Genomic DNA, 16,289 nt, shown 5'->3' on the forward strand with positions numbered 1-16,289 from the left:
ACATGGCGCCACATCACTGTCGGTATCTTCCAGAACCTAGCTGACTTCCTTCTTGCACGTCTCACAGTGGTCAGGCCTTTGACTGGGTCAAATTGCACTGAGGTAACAAAAGTCGTGGGATGCCTCCTAATATCGTGCCAGGCCTGCTTTTGCCTGGCGCAGTGCAGCAACTCGACGTGGAATGAACTCAGCAAATCGTTGGAAGTCCCCTGGAGAAATACTGAGCCATGCTGCCTCTACAGCCATCCATAATTGCGAAACTGTTGCCGATGTAGGATTTTGCTCACGAACTGACCTCTCCGTTATGTCCCAAAATGTTTGATGGAATTCAAGTCGGGCGATAAGGGTTGCCAAAGCATTCGCTCGAATCGTCCAGAATGTTCTTCAAACCAATCGCGAACAACTGTCGCCAGATGGCATTTTGAGAACATAAGATACGTGAACGGTTGCAGATGGTCTCCAAGTAGCCGAACATAACCTTTTATAATCAATAATCGCTGCAGATGGACCAGAGGACGCAGTCCATTCCACGTAAATACAGCCCATACCTTTATCGAGTCATCACATTGTCTTTTTGACAACTTGGGCCCGAGACCTCGTGGGGTCTACGCCACACTTGAACCCTACCATCAGCTCTTATGAACACAAAACGGGACTCATCTGACCAGGCTACGGTTTTGCAGTCGTCTAGGTTCCAGCTGATACGGTCACGAACCCAGGAGAGGCGCCACAAGCGATGCCGTGCTGTTAGCAAAGGCACTCGCATCGGTCGCCAACTTCCATGGCCCATCAACGCCAAATTTCGCAGCCCTGTCCTGACGGAGACGTTCGTCGTACTTCCCAAATAGATGTCTCCAGTTATTTCATGCAGTGATACTTCTCTGTTAGCACTGACAACTCTACGCAAACGCTGGTGCCTGAAGTCTGATATTCTCGGCTTGACGCTGCGGTCTCGGAATATTAAATTCCCTAACCATTTCCGAAATGGATTGCCTCATGCTTCTAGTTCCAAAGACCATTCCACGTTCAAAGTCTCTTAATTCCCGTCGTGTGGCCATAATCACGTCAGAAACCTTTTCAGATGTATCACCTGAGTACAAATGATAGCTGTCCTTTTATACCTTGTATACGTGATACCACCGCCATCTGTATATGTGCATATCGTTTTACCAAGGCTTTTGTCACCTCAAAAGAGTAATGTGACTGAACAGTGTAATGCTATCCTTGTGCAACTACTGCATGACCGAATTGTCTTATCGAATTATTACTGATCTGAACTGCGTTACTGAATAACGTCAACTCTTTGTAATTCTCTGTGTAGTTGATTAGAATGGTCCAATAAAGGCTATAAAATTAATAATGTAATTCTTCAGGCTCTGCGGGCGATCCGTTGAAATGTTGAATGGTAGGGACCTCTGCTGGATGTCAGCGTCGTTCTCGCAAGGTATTTCGACGGCGCAACTCGCTGTCTTCTTGCATGCCACATGTCAGTAATAATAATAATAATAATAATAATAATAATAATAATAATAATAATACAAAGCGACCCTTACAAATACATTTTCGAAAGTTAAATTTATGGGCGAATTATCGCAACCCTTTGAAATAAAAACGGGTGTATGACAAGGGGATGGGCTCTCACCATTGCTGTCCAATTGTAAGCTTGAGAAAGTAGCCAGAGAATGGAACACAAATATTAAGAGTGGTATAAGACTGGGTTGCAAAAAGAAGAACCTTAAAGTAAATTGCATTCCTTTTGCAGATGACATAGCGCTGTTTGCTGAAACAACGTGAGAAGCACGGGCCGGCCGAGGTGGTCAAGCGGTTTTAGGCGCTTCAGTCTGGAACCGCGCGACCGCTATGGTCGGAGGTTCGAATCCTGCCTCGGACATGAATGTGTCATTTACTTAGGTTAGTTAGGTTTAAGTAATTCTAAGTTCTAGGGGACTGATGACCTCAGCAGTTAAGTCCCATAGTGCTCAGAGCCATTTGAACCATTTGAGAAGCACGGGAGCAAATCCTTGAACTAAAGAAACAAGCAGGTAAAATAGGTCTTCACATCTCCTTTGAAAAAAACTAAGATACAAACATCAAGCACTCGTGTAAATATCTCAAAGTTCAAGAATAAAAGATTGAAATACACTCCTGGAAATGGAAAAAAGAACACATTGACACCGGTGTGTCAGACCCGCCATAATTGCTCCGGACACTGCGAGAGGGCTGTACAAGCAATGATCACACGCACGGCACAGCGGACACACCAGGAACCGCGGTGTTGGCCGTCGAATGGCGCTAGCTGCGCAGCATTTGTGCACCGCCGCCGTCAGTGTCAGCCAGTTTGCCGTGGCATACGGAGCTCCATCGTAGTCTTTAACACTGGTAGCATGCCGCGACAGCGTGGACGTGAACCGTATGTGCAGTTGACGGACTTTGAGCGAGGGCGTATAGTGGGCATGCGGGAGGCCGGGTGGACGTACCGCCGAATTGCTCAACACGTGGGGCGTGAGGTCTCCACAGTACATCGATGTTGTCGCCAGTGGTCGGCGGAAGGTGCACGTGCCCGTCGACCTGGGACCGGACCGCAGCGACGCACGGATGCACGCCAAGACCGTAGGATCCTACGCAGTGCCGTAGGGGACCGCACCGCCACTTTCCAGCAAATTAGGGACACTGTTGCTCCTGGGGTATCGGCGAGGACCATTCGCAAACGTCTCCATGAAGCTGGGCTACGGTCCCGCACACCGTTAGGCCGTCTTCCGCTCACGCCCCAACATCGTGCAGCCCGCCTCCAGTGGTGTTGCGACAGGCGTGAATGGAGGGACGAATGGAGACGTGTCGTCTTCAGCGATGAGAGTCGCTTCTGCCTTGGTGCCAATGATGGTCGTATGCGTGTTTGGCGCCGTGCAGGTGAGCGCCACAATCAGGACTGCATACGACCGAGGCACACAGGGCCAACACCCGGCATCATGGTGTGGGGAGCGATCTCCTACACTGGCCGTACACCACTGGTGATCGTCGAGGGGACACTGAATAGTGCACGGTACATCCAAACCGTCATCGAACCCATCGTTCTACCATTCCTAGACCGGCAACGGAACTTGCTGTTCCAACAGGACAATGCACGTCCGCATGTATCCCGTGCCACCCAACGTGCTCTAGAAGGTGTAAGTCAACTACCCTGGCCAGCAAGATCTCCGGATCTGTCCCCCATTGAGCATATTTGGGACTGGATGAAGCGTCGTCGCACGCGGTCTGCACGTCCAGCACGAACGCTGGTCCAACTGAGGCGCCAGGTGGAAATGGCATGGCAAGCCGTTCCACAGGACTACATCCAGCATCTCTACGATCGTCTCCATGGGAGAATAGCAGCCTGCATTGCTGCGAAAGGTGGATATACACTGTACTAGTGCCGACATTGTGCATGCTCTGTTGCCTGTGTCTATGTGCCTGTGGTTCTGTCAGTGTGATCATGTGATGTATCTGACCCCAGGAATGTGTCAATAAAGTTTCCCTTCCTGGGACAATGAATTCACGGTGTTCTTATTTCAATTTCCAGGAGTGTAGTAAAGGAATTCAAGTATCTCGGAGAATGGCTTAGTTGGAATGCTGGGGAAAGCAAAGCAATGGAATCCAGAAAAAATAAACTTGAATTGGCCTTCCAACTAACAAAAAATCCCTTTCATGGGGGTCCAAAATTACACATTACAAGACAGTGGTTAAGCCAGAAGCACTGTATGCAGGAGAAACACTAAACATGAATTTCGAAGGCCAAATGGAGAAACTTGAGCTAAAGGAAAGAAAAATTTTGAGACAAATCATAGGACCAAAATTTCAAGACAAAGATTATATATCTTAAAAATGAACCCCTCTACAAGAAAACTGAAAAACTTTCAGATACTATGAGAAAAAGGAGGATACATTTTTATGGTCATCTTCTCAGAATGAATTCCAACAGATTAATGAAATAAATCTTTGACTCTTTACGTAATCGCAAAACGAAACCCAACTGGTTTAAAGAAACTGAGAAAGACCTAGTAGAATTAAAGATTTCAGAAAATTCACTTATCGATCGAACAGCTAAAGTAATTACTAAAGATGGAAACATAAGGTTCCAAGACAAATCTACACAAAAGTCCAAACCCTTCATCTTCGCAGAAGAGAGGAAAAGAAGATCAGAAAGAATGAAGAAATACTGGTCCCTGAGAAAAGAACAACGCACAAAGAAGCGTACCCCAAAGAGGGTGAAACGGGAGAAGGAGAAGGAGAAGAAGAAGAAGAATAGTAATACTAATAATAATAAAGTTAGAGCTGTGAATTTTGCTTTGCTTCAGTACCAGTGTTACGGTCTGCGTGCGCGGCTTTAGGCAGCGGTAATTTGCGACGGACGAAGCTCGCGGTTACGAAACGAGCGGCACCGTCTCGGTAGGCACTTTTGTTTGCGGAGTGTTGTTAAGTTAGGCATCGTGCGCTGCCTGCCGGAACGGCCGAGTGTGTGTTGTGGTGCGTGCAGTTGTAGGCAGGGCAGTGTCCAGCGGCGAAAGTTGCGCTGCGACTGGCGCACGGCGACCGGAAGGGACGCTACCTCTGCTGGCGCGTCCGTCCGTGGGGGGTAGTTTGCGTAATGTGAAAGGGACTGGCCTGTCACTGACTGGCGCCAGGAAACGGCACTGCCGCCCATCACACCCGCGGCCAGTTATTACTGAGCTAGCAGAAGCAACTCTTTTTTCCTTCCTCTGTCGGTGCCGCCATCCGCTTAGCCTCATTTTCGCTGTAATTCAGTGTACTTCCTAAACGCTGAACATTCTAAGATGTCACCGTGAAAGAAAGCTAGTCACCTCCATTAAAAGATCAGGATGGTCGCTTTTGAGCGCTACAGATTTTGTACAACTGGTGCTAAGCGTCACGTCATCCTCCACCGTTAACCCTAGAATACTATACCACACTGATACCTTCGTCGATTCGACTACCACACCAACGTTTAGCCATTAAAATGGTTTAAAGCGATCCAACAGAAGAATTACAAACCATATATTGAAGGAAAGTTAAAGAACAATACATTTCAAGGTTTATACGGTCTTTCCATTGCAATAAACCACGAAACTCGCACCGCACAGGTTAACAAACAAAAGGGCGTTGATACATATTTTTTTAACAGCGGGAACGCTAAGAAATAAGTACAAAAAAATTGCATCAACTCTTGCACGACAATATGAGCGATCGTGTGCCAAGAGTATCGAATACAAGCAATATTTACACGAACCACAGAAGAATAAAAATGCTTCATCAGTTTATCTAATCTATCAAAAGTAACTTAAGAAAGAAAGTTGAAACACAGAAAGTACTTATACTCAACGAAATAATCAGTATAGCCGACATAAAAACGAATACATCAGAAAAAGATACAAAAAATAAATCAAAGCTACTCTTAACTAAAGAAAATGGCTACATGTTGCGACTGGCGTCTTGACTACTAATGTTGCGCTGAGGAACTGTACGAAATCGACTTCAAAGGAAAAACCTTCTGGCAGAGAGGTACCTTATCCCGAAAATATGAATAGGTAACTTATACCGACAATGTGAATTTCTTCAGTCTTCATGAGCGTTGCTGACAGTACGTATTGCATACAATCTTGTGATGCTCCCCACACACAGGTTCATCAGACGTTACACAATTGCTTTTCATCATTTTATAGCTGCGGTCTCTACAAATGCGGCGTTTTTTTGGGCTAAGAGGGCTGTGTTGGGATGGGACTCTGACCTGTGTTGGGAATTGCTGGAGGAGGGGTGGAGCTCAAAAAATGGTTCAAATGGCTCTGAGCACTATGGGACTTAACATCTGAGGTCATCAGTCCCCTAGAACTTAGAACTACTTAAACCTAACTAACCTAAGGACATCACACACATCCATGCCAGAGGCAGGATTCGAACATGCGACCATAGCGGTCGCGCGGTTCCAGACTGAAGCGCCTAGAACCGCTCGGCCACACTGGCCGGCGGGTGGAGCTCCTCTTCCTTTTGCTTCGGGCACCGTTCAAATGTGTTGGTAACCTCAAGAAGTTTTCTATTCTCTGCTTCATGTGCCGATGTCACCCTAAAATACTTTTTCTTTCAATGAACCATTCCTACGACAAAGTTTCTGCAAGGAAGAACATGAAATTCAGCCGAGAGAGGCCATTCCACACCATTCCTGTCTTAGACATTAGCTCGTGTTTGGATGGCACCAGGATCTCCAGAGGCTGAAATTGTGGCTAACAATTGCGAACCTTTTGAGGACCTCTTGTTTTGCTGCCCTCTTGTTTTTCCCTGCAGACATTTCCTTCTCAGTTTGGGTCACCGTTGCGTTCGGTGTTTCTTTGTCCTAATCTGACTCAGAGTGTACAGTGTCGTCGGAAACGACGTCTTCTTATTCGACGAAAATCTGATTCCATTGCATCCATAGCTTTCAGTTTTGGGTAATTCGTCAGCACCTAAAAAGAAAATGAAAGGAATAGTTACCACAAACCACTTAAAACCAAAACGTTCTTTTCAACGAACATCAAATCAGATACCTACTGCAAACTGGTCGCTCATTACTTAACGCCGAGTTCATTTTCTTTGTGAACACTGAAAGGTCTCTGTTGGATTCCTTTCATGTTAATTTCTTAAATCTGTTGTCATTTACGGCATAAATTCCTCTTCTAAATTTACTGTGGTGTTTCTGACTATCTGGGAGGAGACTGAGCAGTGGAACGTGTTACTTTTACACATAAACAAGAACGATCTGTCACACTACTACACTTTAAAACACAGTTTACATGTAATTCATATATGTAATTCATGTCACACAGTCTCATACGGAACATACATCCGCTTTCTTTTATATACTGTATATGATAAGATACTGTCATCCCCCTTCCCTTCTGTGTGAGAGGATGAATGAGCAAATGTATTTGTAGTTGCATGCTGGATGGTAGCAGACAAACCTGTCTGCTAGAGAACAGTAGGACCAACGTCGGAAAAGGTAGCTACGCTTTCTAAAAGCAAAGAGGTTTCTATCCTTAGTATGGTCCTGTCCGTCCCTTGTCATGTTGGTATAGGAAGCTGCCTCTCTGGTCACTTCCGTTTTGTACACGGAAGCACCCTTGGTAGGAGCCCAGGTCAGTCTGTCCGCGGCGAGCGTCTGAAGTGGTAAGATCTCCGGCTAAGCGCGTGTCTGCTAAGTCCGTAGGACAATGGATTTCTTAAGATCAGCCTAACTGAAAATTTAATCACCTTTATTTCAGGTTTAGCTCTAAAATATCTAATGTTATCTTAAATTGCAACGCAGTGTAATTCGAGTGTGAAGTTCAGAATATATTCCGGTAGTTGCTTTGTCACTACTTTGTGAGTAAAGTGGAACCACGTGTTTATCAGTAATTCTAACTAAGATCATCAATCTTAAATGCGACTGTGCGTGAGATTATAACGTCTCGTCTTGACAATATTTTTCAATATAGCAACTTTTCTTCAACCCACGTGGGGTGTACTTTGTGAGACCAGTACCACGTGCTTATACAATTGTTTGACCCATCAGGTTAATAGTAAGACGATAGTAACCAGTTCGAGGTTTTTCTTTTGTAAATTGCTTTTCGATCTAATTTATTTTAATTATCAAAATTATTGTGGAGTTACACTCTTTGTGTAAACCAAGTTGACCACGTGAAGCATGTGGTGTAATCATCAAAGTAGCCCTCAGCTATTCTTTTCGGGAAGATTTCACAGAGAGAGAGAGTGTGAATTTAGTATACCAGTGTGTGGTAATTACATGACGGACAGGATTGTGCTACGAACGTAACTTCTTTGGGTGAAAATTGAATCGGTTGGTTGTGGTTAATTTCCTCTTGCATATGTTTCAACGTTCTTCGTGTGTTATTTTATGAATGCAGTGTTGTATGCAGTCTCCCAATCTTGGCTCCATATTTGATGTGTTCCGTAAGATTACAATCTCACATTTTCACAATCCTAAATAAGGCACCAGTTTAGTTATGAATCGAGTTTAATATGCTGAAATTTCAATGATCAATGTTAAAATAAATGTCCAAATATAAACTGATTTATTTCTTTTTATTTAAATTGACTTTTTGTACATATATCACCGGTTATCGTAAGATGAGTACTAAAAGATCATAATTAATGTTAATCTGGTTCGGAATTTGGTAAGCTAGACTGGATACCTGGTGAAACAGTTGCGCAGTAATGCAAGGTTAACTTCCTCAGATAGCTCACAGCTTTTAACCCGCTTTTATTGTCTATCAGCACCGCTTACACCTCAAATTAAGCAACAACATTACAACACTACACGTCAGTCGCTTCGACGAATCGACATTGACGTGCACACCTGTACTTTCGTCAATTCAACGTTGTAACTTCGGGACGAAATACAGTTTACTTGATCTAAGAGCAACGTAGATCAATTCCACTGGCGGAATCACAGTGCCAACTATACTCCTTAGGCAATGCTGCAAAGACGGCGTGCTGTTTGGTTTGTGGGGCGCTCAACTGCGCGGTTATCAGCGCCCATACAAATTCCCAACCTTTGCTCAGTCTAATCTCGCCATGTTCATGAATGATGATGAAATGATGAGGACAACACAAACACCCAGTCATCTCTAGACAGGTGAAAATCCCTGACCCCGCCGGGAATCGCACCCGGGACCCCGTGCTCGGGAAACGAGAACGCGTCCGCAAGAGGGGGGGCTTATCGAACGGAAATGTGTTCGTCGAATTCACTACCAATAGTATTCTAGGGTAAACGTAAGTCGAGGCAGTGAAATGGCGTGTACGTTCCAGTCGGTTATACGGAATCGCCGTAGTACGATGGTTAGACGTGGAGATGTCACAAAATAGCAAAAAGGAAGCTATCTTCTTTCGACGTGTCCATGACCATACTGTGTATTAATTTATCCGATTTGCGGTGTATCAACACAGACTGTCAAACGTGTGTACAACACTTGTATACCACCCACAGCCACGCGGTGTCAGAACAGTGGTGGTAGGAAGATCATAACCGACAGGGATTCGAGGCGAGTGTCATGCCTAGTCAGTGATAATGGTTTCCAAACTTGATTGCAGTTTTTAATATTATCCATTTTTCGTGTACGAGGTTGCAGTTGCAATACTTTATCAGTAATAATTATTTGCCTTCAACCACTTTAATAGTTCCTGATATAATTTAACTGCTCTTTCCAAGAGACAATGCTCACATTACCACGGTGCTGACGCCCAGCTTATGGCGTTCATTAAATGAACTAAAGTAAAGGCCACACTGGACTGTGGGTTCTCGTCTTACATGGAATCGTCCAGTTCACGTACCACAATCACGTAGCAGGAAGTGTCCTGTTCTTCAGCTGTCGGTACCACAAGTGTGTACTTGATGCTTATCCGGACAGTAGTACATGACCAATGAAACTGACTGCATTCTGCTCATGTATCTGTTTGGCGTAAAGACTTGGTGTCAAAACAAGTTTCATGGAGCTGCTTGAACCTCGGCAAGGCGGAAGTCAGCAGGTAACACTAGGGGGTGTAGGAAGCGAGTCATGGGTTATATGGGGCAGAGGTGACTAATCGTAATTTATTTTGTTGGTACAGAACCGTACAGGAATTTGAAAACGTGTTCCTGTGTGTGGGCATGGAATTTTTGTTAGCTAAAGTGTTCTGGCCGAGGAATAAGAATAAGTGAACGAGCATGTGTTCGATAGGTCCGCCTAAATAACTGAGTGGTCAGGATGGCTGACTGCGATGCAGGGGATTCGATTCCCGATAATGCCAGGCATTTTTCCATAGTGGGAGGACAGCAATGGAGCTCGCTCAGCCTCATGATACCAACTGACGAGCCACTTCACCAAACAGTAGCAGCACCAGGCCTCCTAATCCAACAAGGGCGGGAGCGTGGCGTGCTGACCCCAATAACTTTATATCACATCCATATGACGCCACTGGCTAATGGACGGTCCTGCGATCACCGGGCCCTATTGCCGACGAACACGGTGACCACCCCCCCCCCCCCCCCGCCACAACCGATCACATCCACATGATGCTACTGGCTGATGGATGACACTGCTCATCAGGCCAAGCTGGCTGGCAGTGTGGTGTGGTGTGATGTGATGTGTTGAACTCCCCCTCCATACCACACCCACACGACGGCATTGGTTGTGGTTGTTGGATGACACGGTTGTCGTCAGGGCCTATCAACCGGGAATGTGATGTGCTGACATCCCCCCCCACACACACACACACACACACACACACGCACACCACGTCTACAAGTTGCCATTGCCTCTTCGATGTCACTGCAGTTGTGAGGCCGATTGACCGGCAATGCGGTGTGCTGAACCCCCTCCCCTCCATATTACACCCACATGTAGCTATTAACTGATACACGACACTGCGGTAGTCGGGCCTGATTATCTGGGAATGTAGTGTGCTGATCCTCCCTCCATACCATATTTACATGACGCCATTGGCTGATAGATGAACTGCAGTTGTTGGGCCCTATTGGCTGTAAATGTGGTGTGCTTACCCCTCCCCCCCCTCCCCCTTCATACCACATTCACATGATGCCATTGACTAATGGATGACAAGGCAGTCGGGTAGGCCTCATCAGCCCATCTGCAGTCAGAATGGCGGTGCTTATATGCTCGGCAGCGAGAAGCCACTACGCAGTCAATTTACACCTATCTTCTTATAGCAGAGCACGTAGCCATCTACTAGCTGGAGGAGATGTTCAGCCAACGAAGCGGACCAGGAGATGTACAATCGACAACGATAGGTTCCATTAGTTCTGTTGGAAACAAAGTGTGTTATCGGAGGGAGTTGACGGAAACCAGATGGGAACTGTCTAGTGAATGTTGGTGGTGTTATTTTTCCAATCTAGTGTTCGGATCAGAGTGACTTTTGGAAGCAGCTGGGCTGCTAAGGGTATTTACGAGCGCTATTTATAAATTAACCTCCGTTGACTATTAACAGTACATAACTTCTTTACATGCAGTCTGTACTTACATATTAACGTAACTTCACCATATAGTCACCATCCAAATTCAAACGTCTGTCGTACCGTGACACCAGCGTAGTTATCCGTCTATCAAAGAATGGTTCGATCTGGTGCTTCAGCCAGTTGTTGACAGCATCCTTGAGCTCATCGTCGATCGTGAAGTGCTGAGTAGATAGCCAGGCCTTCATCTAGAGAGTTGAAAGTCATTTGGTGCCAAGTCTGGACTGTAGGGAGGATGTTAAAAAGTCTCCCAGCCAAAAGTCTGGTGCGCACTGCCATGAAGAAGAACGAATAGCCGGCCGGAGTGGCCGAGCGGTTCTAGGCGCTACAGCCTGGAATCGCGCGACCGCTACGGTCGCAGGTTCGAATCCTGCCTCGGGCATGGATGTTTGTGATGTCCTTAGGTTAGTTAGGTTTAAGTAGTTCTAAGTTCTAGGGGACTGATGACCTCAGCAGTTAAGTCCCATAGCGCTCAGAGCCATTTTTTTGAAGAACGAATAGCCGGCCGCTGTGGCCGAGCGGTTCTAGGCGCTTCAGTCCGGAACCGCGCTGCTGCTACGGTCGCAGGTTAGAATCCTGCCTCGGGCATGGGTGTGTGAAGTCCTTAGGGTTAAGTAGTTCTAAGTATAGGGGACTGATGACCTCGGATGTTAAGGCCCATAGTGCTTAGAGCCATTTGAACCATTTTTTAACGAACGAATCCCTCGTTAATCATCCCACAAAGTTTGTTTTGAATTGACCGTCAGAGTTTGTAAGATTCTCGCAATAAACTTGCGAGGTCACAGCGTTCTGACGCATTACCATCATGAAATCAGTTGTCAAAATTCGTTTGCGATCCCCAAAAAGGTCTAACTATCATTTTGCTGCTTCGTAGCGTCTGCTTGTATTTCTTGGTCTTACTGGGAGAATGAGTGTGCAGCCAATGTTTGGGCTGTTTCTTAGTTTCAGTGTTCATTACTGCAATCATGTCTGGTCGCCAGACACGATTCTGTTCAGGAATTTCTCCCCCTCTTCATGGAAGCTCAAATGGAATGTCAAAGCTGAATTCATTGTTCCAGTTTTGTGAACATCGCTTAGACTTTTTGGCACTCAGCGTATACAAAGTCTATGGTAACCTAGCCTCTCTGTGACAGTGAAAAAAATAGTCCATCTTCAGAACGTTCGGAAATTGTGAACCGACGTCTCGTACTCATATGTTGCGTAAGTTCATCTGTCACATCGACCACATTCATCACACACATCTGCTTAACTAGCCTCGAATTTTCTGCACCGCTCCCTCTCACCACCATCAGTCAGAACCCTATCCTACTACTTTCAGGAAGCGAATGACAAATTTCACCTTGCAAGTGGAGGGACACGCAGTAACACCGTCCATTTCAGTCGCTTGCTGCTTAGCCACACAGTGCAGAAAACTGACTGATGCTACTTGATCTTCAGAATCTTTGCCAGTTACTCAATGGGCATGACGCTATCAGAATTTGTTTATTTTTAATATTCATTTATTTTCTATTTTATTTTAGTCTTAACTAGATACAAAAACAGACCAGATGTTTTATGTACTTCGGTATTAGGAATGTGAGGCATATTTTAGTATAGAATTTCAAATGTATTAGTACGAGGGTTGCCCAGAAAGTAATGCACTGCATTTTTTTTCTTCACCAATTTTTTACTGAAAATAACGAGAATTACACTTACGAATGAATGCTGTTTTATCTACACACCCTATTTTTCCACGACATCACCATCCTGTTCTATGGCTTTCCTCGAGTGCGAAACAAAGGCGTGTGTACCCTGTTGGTACCAATCCTTGTCCTAGTGGCGGAGCCAGTGCTTCATTGTGTAATCACGTCCTCATCGTCCTCAAAATGTCTTCCACGAATGGCATGTTTCATGGCCCAAACAAGTGGAAGTCCGAGGGGTTAGGTCAGTTGTGTCAGTCTTGGATGGTCTCTCCGACCACTGCAAATCGTGGAGTTCCACCGAACCGCCTTCTGATTATCTGATCGCCCGTGCCCAGCGACTAATTGTACTTCTTTCGACAGCATATGCTCCATACACTTTGCACAAGTGTTTGTGAATATTCCCCAAAATTTTTTTATCTGCAGTGCGAAATTCAATGACGGCACGTTGCTTGTAACTTACTTCACCTACAGAGACCATTTTGAAACTGTCCTGCAGCTACGCTATGCCTCGGAAGTGACGGAAACTTGGCGCCGTCACTCAGGAGACGTCAAATAATACATACCAAACGTTTCGCAATCGTAACATTGTTTTCGGCTGAGAAAAAAAATGCGGGCATTACTTTCTGGGCAACCCTCGTATAACACAGCAGAATGACGTGTGGAAAAATCTACATAAAACTAAAGTAATAATAAATCTACATACTAACCTTTGGCCATGTGACGCAAAGATACGCTCATCTGGAACCCAGGAGGCATATGCTACTGGTCTAGTTTACTTATCCCACTGATACGTCACAAATTTTGTAGTTTATAACTCTAGACTACATTGTACTATACAACACTAAACTACACAGCACTACTGTACTGGTATCAGAAGCACAACTTGACTTCCTCATACTGTCTGGATTGTTAGCTTCTGGCGCACGGCGGTACAGAGGCACAACTCAGGATTCATGGTAGCTGTCATGCCATCCAAGGTGCAGAAACTGGCAGATGGTTGTCAGAGTCTCGGCATGCCCTTGCTAGTTCTCCCCGAAGCTCACCTCCCCGCTGATTCCGAAAAGATTGTTGTAGCTGAATATTCTGCCCTGGTGCGTATCGTTGTCATGATGCATGGCGTCTACTTTGTTTTCTACCGGTCAACAAGGCTTTCAGTTTGCAAAGTGATATTTTGGCTATCAGCAAGTTCAGCTTATGCATGAGTTCCTCATTCCTGATTATGTTATAGAATGATGTATTGCAGACGACTTTCCTGTCTTGGACTGTGTAACATCTTGTCTAATGGCGCACATCGAGACTATTTGGTCCGGGTGCTTATTGCCCCACATTCGCAAGTACGATGTATGGACAAAAAACACGGTGAATTATTTTTTTAGCAAAAGGTGCTGACACCATAACCGTTTCATGTAATTTGTCTGATAGCCTGATCCACTGAGACAGGCAGCGTTACGTTGGAACACGTTCTGACTTGTCAGTCAGTGTCCAGAGACGCTAAGGTAAGGTTGTGTTTACAGTATCTGTCGTTCATCATGGATTTCTAACAATGCGTTAACATTAAGTTCTGTTTCAAGTTACAAAGAAATGCCAAAGACACTCATGAAATATTGAAACTGGTATATGGCGCCGATAATTCTGTAAAAGTAAAGACTATTCACAATTCGTATGAGCAATTTAAAAATGATATGAGTCGGTAGAAGACGAGCTACGTCCAGGATGTCCATTAACGTCAAAAACAGAAGAGGAAGAGGAGGAGATTAGTGTTTAACGTCCCGTCGACAACGAGGTCATTAGAGACGGAGCGCAAGCTCGGTGAGGGAAGGATGGGGAAGGAAATCGGCCGTGCCCTTTCAAAGGAACCATCCCGGCATTTGCCTGAAGCGATTTAGGGAAATCACGGAAAACCTAAATCAGGATGGCCGGAGACGGGATTGAATCGTCGTCCTCCCGAATGCGAGAAAAACAGAAGAAAAAGTGCAAAAAGTGTCATTTTTCTCTCGAACAGGCGTATAACTATTCGGGAGCTTACTTACGGGTCCGTGCAAAGCATTTTAACTGAAAATTTTCAAATCAGACGAGTGAGTGCAAAATTTTATCCCAGACTTCTGAGTGATGGAACAGAAAGAAAATATTGTGGTGGCAGCTGCACGGAGTTAAAAAGTTCGTCTTCATTCAGATCCAGATTTTACGTCCAAAATTTTAGCCGTAGATGAAACTTGGTTCTACAGGTACTACCCTGAGACGAAAAGTCAGTGTTCAGAATGGGGAACAATGAACCTCCCCCCACCCCCCCACCCCTCGAAAAAATACGTGAGTAAAAATCGAATGTCAGGGTCATGCTCGTTGATTTTTTGTTTTTTTCGATATTGAAGGAAAGAAAACACATGAAAACGTCGAATTTTAGAAGGGTGCACTCCAACTTCAGCGAAACGATGCACGAAGAAAGAGACCAGAAAAATGGGCCAAGGCTTCCTTCTTCATCACAACATTGCGCCATGATGCACCTCGCTTTTGATTCGCGAGTTTTTGGCCGGCATAAGATTTTCTGTCTCTCCAAATCCGATTTAACACCATGTGACTTCTGAGTCTTCCCAAAAATTAAAACCGTGCCTGAAGAGCAACGTTTTGCACCATTCCTGACATTGAGAGGGCCACGCCAAACCAGCTGAACGCCTTTCCAAAAGAAGGTTTCCACTTTCAGTCATGGATTCAACGTTGGGATAAGTGCATTGCTAGCCAAGGACAGTGCTTTGAAGGCAGTTAAATGAAATTCCATGTAAGCTTCTTACTTTGTATCTAATAGAATTATTCACCGTATTTTTTGATCATTCGTCGTACCCTTAGTGAGTTGGAATATTTTTAGCATGCTGACTGCAATGCTTCGTTGGTCGGCAAGAAGTATAACATTTCTGATCCTTCTTTTATGTTACAAAGGAACTGATAAATTCTCGTTTCTGTTTCTGCGGAAGTGGCTTTTTACCTTACACTATTCGCAATTTTTAAGATAATACCATCCACCTCTCTTTCTTACACCTAGGTCCCCTAGCCCAGTATGCCAGAAGTACCGCAGTCGGTACTGTTTTTTAACAGCCACTCTGAGTAAGACATGAAATGCCCTCGTGTTAGTGGCATGCAAGTAAAGAAAAGCTTAATTCTCTCTCGAAGGTAAAAGAGAGGCTGGCGGCCCTTGTTCAAAGCGATGTGATAGTGTAGCATGGCAGAGGAGTAATCTGTATTCGCCAATAAACGTTTCCGAGTAAATCGGCAGAATCGAACGCTCATCGCTAATGAGTGCGTATACTGTAGGTGTTGCCGCGAGTGCGACGCCACAGTAACTTCGCGAACCGAGGGAAGGGACATCTTACACACATTGTATGTGAATTGTAGGTGGAGGGAAAAGAAAGAAAAGGAAAGAGGTGTACTGGACCAGGATTCGAACTCCGGGTCTTCTGCTTACTAGGCAGAAGAGATAACCAATGCGCCATCCAGGGCACAATGTTGACCCAAGTGCGGAGACCTCACGGCCGACCCAAGTTCCCACGGAGCGCCACCTATCCACAGTCTCTGTCCATTTCCTCCATGCTCGCTAGATTCCCGCAAGA

At 45.2% G+C, this 16,289-nt stretch overlaps 2 protein-coding genes across 4 annotated transcripts in view; one reads left to right on the plus strand and one right to left on the minus strand.

Annotated features, from left to right (window-relative positions):
* Nucleotides 1-16,289, minus strand: part of LOC126194676 (uncharacterized) — a 660,760-nt gene that overhangs the window by 524,976 nt on the left and 119,495 nt on the right. The window lies entirely within an intron of this gene.
* LOC126194678 (protein phosphatase 1 regulatory subunit 14C) overlaps nucleotides 1-16,289 on the plus strand; it is a 940,541-nt gene that overhangs the window by 212,946 nt on the left and 711,306 nt on the right. The gene's annotated exons all lie outside the window — the stretch shown is intronic.

This window comes from Schistocerca nitens, chromosome 7 (assembly GCF_023898315.1).
Source record: "Schistocerca nitens isolate TAMUIC-IGC-003100 chromosome 7, iqSchNite1.1, whole genome shotgun sequence".
NCBI classification, from domain to species: Eukaryota; Metazoa; Arthropoda; class Insecta; order Orthoptera; family Acrididae; genus Schistocerca; species Schistocerca nitens.